The sequence below is a fragment of the Nannospalax galili genome, unplaced genomic scaffold, assembly GCF_000622305.1.
Source record: "Nannospalax galili isolate Female #2095 unplaced genomic scaffold, S.galili_v1.0 scaffold46, whole genome shotgun sequence".
In the NCBI taxonomy this organism is placed as follows: Eukaryota; Metazoa; Chordata; class Mammalia; order Rodentia; family Spalacidae; genus Nannospalax; species Nannospalax galili.
In genome coordinates this window covers 1,348,272-1,354,728 of record NW_008355790.1, presented here as the reverse complement: position 1 = coordinate 1,354,728, position 6,457 = coordinate 1,348,272, and positions in this window count along the sequence as shown.

The following is a 6,457-nucleotide window of genomic DNA, read 5'->3' as shown; positions in this document are numbered from 1 at the left end:
CTGAGTATTCTTCAATATTTCTAGCTCTTTTCTGAATTCATTCAGAAGTTTATCCCTATCTTCCTTCAGCTCTATGATTACCTTGTTGTTTGTTCTTTAAATTAAGTGAATCCTTTTATCATGTTTATAATTGTTCTTTTGAGTTCCATGTCCTGCATTATTTATAGGGGGTTCTCACTGTGCTCCTCTAGAGGAGTATTGGTATTTAGTGGGGATATGTCATTTTGGTTTTTCATGTTATTTTTTTCTCTGTGATTTTGACATGTGAATTTCCTTTGTAATTTCTGATTCTTGTATGAGACTCAGGCCTTCTGCTTCTTTTTGTGAACTTTATGTGTCTTTGTGGTTTACTTTTTGAGCATGAAAAGCTGATTCGTCTAATCTTCCAGTTCTCTCTTTTGATTTTATATCGGAGTGGCTGGGTTGCTTTTTTCTTTAGGAGTTTCCCCAGAGGCCCCATTCCTGTAAGAGTTTTCAGGCCTTTTCCTAAGGTCTGGATCCCTCCAGGAATGATTTTGGCCTCAGGAATTTGGGGTTTGGACTGGCCTGGGAGCCTGGCCCAGGAAAGATGCTGGTCTAGGGTAGCTGGTGGCTGTACCAAGAGATGCAAAGGCAGATAGGGCGGGAAGAGGCCCTAAGGCCTCCTGGGGACTGCACTGAGGAGCTGGGTTGGTCTGGATGCAAAGGATCAGGAAGAGGAAAGGTCAGCCCCAGAGTCCCAGAAAGAGGCTGTTGGGTGGTGCAGGCCCAGGGATGCAGAGGGAGGTGGGGGCAGGGCCAGGCCCGAAACAGTGCTCCTGGGCCCAGAGAAGGCACTCTGTTGGTCTGGATGAAAACGATCAGGGAGTATTACTGGTTCCCCAGGTGTCTGGGGCCCCAAGACAAAGAATGGGGCAGGGCCCAAACTCAGAGAATAGAACGGTGGCTGAGATGGGAGGGTGAATGTGGGTGGGGGAGTCAAGGTGCAGAGGGCACAATGAGAAAACTCAGTTTTAAGTTAAAATGTTAAAAGTGTTTGAAGTCAATTCCTATTCTAAGCTACTGTTTTAAAAGGAAAATGCAGAGCAGAGAAACAGTCATACAGATGCTGATATCATGCCAGAAAGACCTGCTTATAAAACAAGTCAAAACTTCAAATTACTCCTTCAAAATATCATACTGTATGACAGGGAAAAAACAACGTCAATCAGATTATAAAAACATAGCGTTGAACTAAAGAAAACAATAAGAGATAAAATAATTTCAGAAATGAAGTCTAAGCCAGGTGGAAAATAAGAATTGATAATCTCAGGAGATAATTCTTTGGGAGAAATAAAAGGAGACAGGGTACAGTTTGGAAAACCAGAAATAAATTAGAGATAAAAGATTAGAAAGAAAATGGTCAATGCTGAAAGCAAGCTATCTAACACATAGATAATAAGGATCTAAGTGGAAACCTTGTAAAAGGAAAAAGAACAAATAATGAAACTACTTTCATTAGGAGCTAATTAACTCCATTTTTTCATTGTTAATCTGCTTTTCAAGTGCTACCTTAATTTTTGAAAAATTGAAGACAAAAGTGCTGTAGTTTGAACACTCAGTTTTTGCAAATCTCCATTATGGTTCAAGGGCACAAAATTAGCTTATAAACTTACCAGCAGTTTCATTACTGTAGCATGTTTTATCTCATTGCCATTTTTATAACCAATAAAGAAGTTTACAATCATTTACACATGAATATTTTTAATTAAAAAAAAAAAAGAAACAATGCCAGACAGGAGATACCTTCCTTTGAGCTGTTGGCCAGGGTGGCCCAAGAGACTCCCAGACAGTAACCCAGCATGGAACTGGGGAAGAGAACAGCAGACCCCAATCTTATCTAAATGAATATTGGCAACTGCTTGCTGCTAGATGAGAAAAAGCTGATCTTCCTAAAACAAGGGACTCAAGATAGGCCTACTAGACTCAGCAGATGGACTTGCACTGTGGAAGGGCTGGGGGCACTGACAACACAGTGGACAGTAACTGGGATGAGAGAATATATAGGCTCCAGTGGGGATCAGGGAGGCTATGGGAAGGTTCCATTTGGGAATAAAGATGAATATATTCATCTTTATGCATATATAAAGATGAATAAGCCATATGGAAAATAAGAATCAATAATCTCAGGTATAAAGATGAATAAGACTGTTTGGGATGTTCTGTATGGAATACACAAAAAAATCAATAAAAAATACAAAAAAAGAAATATTTTAATTTTTATTCAATTTTTGTGGATTTCATATATTTAATCATATTTAGACTCCCTCCCCAATCTGCATCCTGCCTTACTACCCCCATTCTGATTTTGTGCACTCCATTACATATATATTTATATATTTTTTTAAGTCCTAATGAGTCAAACTTGTGTCCCTAAGTGTCCTATGGTGTGGGTCCATCTACTAGAGGCTGCTTAGCCCACCCAGAGTCACACCCTCAAAGAAGCTTCAGCCCCTTCCAGTTGCCAGTAGTTCCTCAGCTAAGGTTGGGGTTTCTCACCCACTTCCCCACTTCTATGGTGGGATTTTTGTCTGGCTTGCGCTTACATGGGATTTGTGCATGCTGTCACCACTGCTCTGAGTTCATAGAGTAACTCCTCAGCTACCTGGAAAACTCTTGATTCTTTGTGGTCATCTACCACCTCTGGCTCTTCCAATCTTTCTGCTTCCTCTTCCACAAAGATCCCTGAGCTTTGGGAGACAGAGGTTTGATAAGTACTCTGCAGTCTCTTATTCACTGTATGTTGACCAATTGTGGGTTTCTGTGTTAATCACCATCTGCTACACGAGGAAGTTTCTCTGATGAGAGTCAAAAGATGCATCAGTCACTGGTCTGGCCTGGGGAGTTCTCAGGTCTGGGGTGCACAAGGATCTGAATGACCCAAGAAGGTCTAAGAGCTGAGATGGGGCGGGGCGTGAACAGAGGCTTTGGACATATAGAAACATTTTTAAAGTGGGCAACAATAGTTGACCAGACTTGATGGTACAATTCTAGAACTCAGGAATCATTGTGAGTTCAAGGCCAGTTTGTACTACAGTGAGTTTGAGGCCAGACTGGGCTAGCTAGTGAGTTTGAAGCCAACTTGAGCTATATAGCAAAATCTTGTCACAAAAAACAAAAACAAGCAAAAAAGAAAAGAATGATTATTGTTCTCTGAGATATGTACCTATGACCTAACAATATACATATACATACATATATATATACATATGCATATATATATATATGAATTGTACAGTATTTCACAAGTCTCATTTGGAATACGGCTCCTAGGGAAACTGCATATTTGGCCACAGGTGGCAATATGTCTGAGAATTCAAGAATTATAGATCCTTACTCACTATTCACCAAGCTAAAACAGAATATGGACAAGATTATTTCAAAAGTAATATCAAGTTGGTCAAGTAAATGTACAAGCTTGATACATACAAAGTTACTTTGAGTCTTTCTGATCAGAGGAATACTTTAGCTATTCATGTGGTTCCCATTCCAAAGTGAGGTATTATTTGTTTATACCTCAAACATTGAGACTTGTCTCAGAAGTCAAACTACATCATCCTCTGTGCTTCCAACTGACACATCCCACCAGAAGCACTGTCTCTATATTCACTGTCTACCTGTGTCTGTGAGAGGTCCTCTCTGGAAGCCTTCCAGTGTACAGGACTGTCAAAGTATGTGTTTTTATGTTCCCGTGCTGCCATCTAGCAAGCACCTACTGCTGCCCCCGTGAAGAGCGAAGGAGGACAGCCCCGGCAGCCTGAGTCTCTTTGGAGAGGCACTGATGAGTGATACAGTCTGGTCACATTGATCCTGTTCTACTCTTGGCTGTTTTCCTCTGGATTATACCCACTGAAAGAGGGACAAGTGTCTTTTAGGAAATGATTGCCGACTAGTGTTTCTCAGAAGCAGATATATGTACATCTCTGATTCTCCAGGCCTTTTTCATATCAATATTTACCTGAAGGATGTACAAGTTCACAACAGATAGTGATGTCTTGGCATCACTGAGACTTATTACTACAATGCTGCTCCAACCTGGGGAAGTTATTGACCCCATTAGAATGCTTTATTTAACCAAGCTATAAAGTAGACATAATCCTTAAATATCATTAGTATAAAAGGATGAGCCAAGGACTCAATAAAATAAGAAAAGAGATCTGAAATTAAAAAGAAAATAAGCCCAACACTGAATGAACACTCCATACACCTCATTACACACCAAAGGCAAAACACCCTGGATTTTAAGACAAGAAAAAAAATTCTTTGGGCATCTTAACACAAAGGTGACATGATTTATGATGATGAGGTTTTTAAGAAACATAATACTTTATGGCAGAAGAAAATGGACAAATACATTTAAAATACTAAGAGGAAGAAAATGTGAGCTAAGAAGTTTTTACCCAGCAAAACTGACTTTCTCAAATATGAAAGGTACAAATGGCTAAAATGTGAGTAATGTTGTCCACATGCGTCTTTCCTGATGAATTTAACAGTGAACAAGATTCAAACACAAAAATTACCAGAGAAGTATTAATATGAGTTTTAGTAATTAACAAAAATGTACAATCACTATTGAACAAATAGAGTACAGTATACAGGGCTGTGTTTGATAACACAGACACAACCAAATGTTTCTAATGGGAAGAGGACAAAGGAAGAGAGAATACACATTTTCTAAAAGGCCTGTTTTCAGTAATCATGTTAGTGGTAAAACTATTTGACTTGCTATCTTGAATCTGTTGTGTAATATAAAATAAAATACACAAGTTGATATAGGATAATCTAATTATATCTTCCTTGCATAACTAAGAGCCAAGATTCATTATTTAGAGGAAAGGAGCTACAAAAACAAAATAGGAAAGATACACAAAGCCGCTAAGTGAATTTTTACTTAGAAGTATCAGTTTAAAACTCTGAGATAACTTATCTTTAAATATTTTTTAGCTTAGTCCATAAAAGTGACCTAGAATAAGTTCTATGCTGCTACTATTCCTGGTGTTCAGGTTGTGGTTTTTAAAAGAGCCATTTCCTCTAAAGGAAACCAGGGTTTCTTGAAGAAAAAGATGATTTCAAGTCATTAGTCATTTCAAATATGTTTTTTATTGAATTTTTGTGAATTTCAAACAATATATTTGACCATATTTAGACCCCTATCTGCACCCTGCCTTACTACTCACCACCCAATTTCATATTCTCTCTCTCTCTCTCTCTCTCCCACTCTACACACACACACACACACACACACACACATATGCCTATTAAGACAAATTTGTGTCCCCAAATGTCCTTCAGTGTGGGTCCATCCACTGAAGCCTGCTTAGCCTATCCAGTCACCATTACTATGGATTCATACGAGTAACTGCCCTGCTGTCTAGAAAACTCTATTTCACTGTGACCATCCACACCTTTGGCTCTTACAATCTTTCCACCCCCTCTTCGGCAATGATCCCTGAGCCTTTGGAAGCAGAGGGTTGATATAAGTGTCCTATTCAGGGAAAAGCACTCTGAAGTCTCTCATTCTCTGCATGGTGACCAACTGTGGGTCTCGTTGTTAATCACCTTCTGTTGCATAAGGAAGCTTCTCTGCTAACAGTCAAGAGATGCGTTAATCTAAGGGCTTAGCAATAAGACATTAAGAGTTGATTTAATATGTTCATTTAGCAGAATAATAGTATTAGGGTCTCCTCTATGGCCTATGACCTGTGTAGCCGTAGGTCAAATATTCTTTTTCAAAAAGGAAAGGGAGGTTGGGCATGGTGGCATGTCTTTAATCCCAGCACTTGGAAGGTAGAGGCAGGTGGATCTCTGTAAGATGAAGGCCAGCCTGGTAAACATAGCAAGTTCTAGGTCAGTTGGTACTATATGGAGACCGTCTCTAAAAAGCAAAGCAAAACAAAACAAACAAAACCCAAACAAACAAACATAGTAAAGTAAATATGGCCAAACAATTGTGGTTTCTGGGCAATTTAAAATTCCCTTTTTATGCGTTCTATATTTTAAACATTTTCTACAATGAATCCATGATTGAAGAAAAATAAGCCTTTAAAATAAAAAGACAGAGAACAAAATCATATTATAAAAATACACATATAAAAATAAATGTAGTAACATATATCTGGAAACAGATCATCAGTCACTAAAATAGCAATTTGGAAATCTTTTATAAAGGAATCTTTCTCTGGGGTAGCTATGTACACACGCATGTGTCTCCCTTGACAGAAAGATTCTTCAAGTTTGTAGGCAGAAATGGCCTTGGGACCAAGTTAAGAAATTACAGCCCAGCACCCCCTGTATGGGACGAGAAGCCCTCCCTGAGCCTGCTGCAGCCAGGAGTGAATCATAGTCTGTCAGCTCTGTGGGGAAGTGCGGGTGCACAGAAAAGGCAAGACCTGGGCTTTCATTCCCATGTTCATTACTCGACTCCAGGGAATTGAGAGCG